The sequence below is a fragment of the Danio rerio genome, chromosome 23 (genome assembly GCF_052040795.2).
Source record: "Danio rerio strain M-AB ecotype USA chromosome 23, GRCz13ab, whole genome shotgun sequence".
Classification (NCBI taxonomy): Eukaryota; Metazoa; Chordata; class Actinopteri; order Cypriniformes; family Danionidae; genus Danio; species Danio rerio.
The window spans coordinates 29,026,652-29,027,728 of record NC_141043.1 but is presented as its reverse complement, the minus strand read 5'-3'; positions in this window follow the sequence as shown (position 1 = coordinate 29,027,728).

Below are 1,077 nucleotides of genomic sequence, written 5' to 3'. Positions count from 1 at the left end.
ACAGACATTAACCCATGAATGGCTACAATTCCGAAGACTGTTGCCAGCTTTTCGGCTGTTTCACAATTTCCTAAACCACAATAAATCATCACTATATTTGTCTGTATAAAATATAGCTAACGCTTTACAACAATAGTACATGAATGATGATGTATTAATATGTAAACTAAACATTTGTTTATTATGAATCAATGATGAGTTAATGTATGCGCTAATCATGAACTAAATTTAACTAGGAGTCATAAGTTCATGTGTGAAAGTGCAGTTCATGTGTAACTACTACCTTAATTAATTGTTAATACATGATTGTTTGTTAATGTATTAATTACCTCATTAGTTTATGATTAACTTAACCGTCATTAACTCATGACACAATAATTTATAATTATATCATGACTTTACTTGGAGGGGTACATCATCATTAACCCATTCTTGACTACTCATGTACTGCTTATGTACATCCATCTGTGTTTACACTGAATAACAATAGAAAAGTATTCTGGCAACATTAACAATTTAAACACATAGGAGTTCACGAGTAAGGATGAGTTAATGATGATGTGCCCCTCTAAGTAAAGTCATGACATAATTGTACATTAACAGCTCATGAGTTCATACTGGTTACATTTAGCTAAAACAAAAACGCTAATTAATACATTAACAACATGTAGTAACAAGTAACTAGGTAAACATTATTTACTGATGAACTGTTGTGACTCATGTTGTCGTTAAAGTTAGTTAATGATTAGAGCATGCCTTAACTGATCAGTATGTTTCAGTAATGACATTTCATAATGACAACATTTCAGTCGCATCAGTAATGTTTAGTTTACATATTAATGCATCATTACTCATGCACTGTTATTGTAAAGTGTTCCTAAATATGTCTTTGCTGTAAAGTTTTCAAGTACAGAAGAATGTTTTTTTTATTGTGAGTAGCAAAATGGCTTGTGAATGCTCATGTGAAACTGCTTATTTATTTGTTTAATTGCTGTCCTTAGTACTGGAAACTAATTAAATAAGCTTTATGTTGTACTTTATGAATACTGTACTTTATAAATGCATAAACTGATTGTA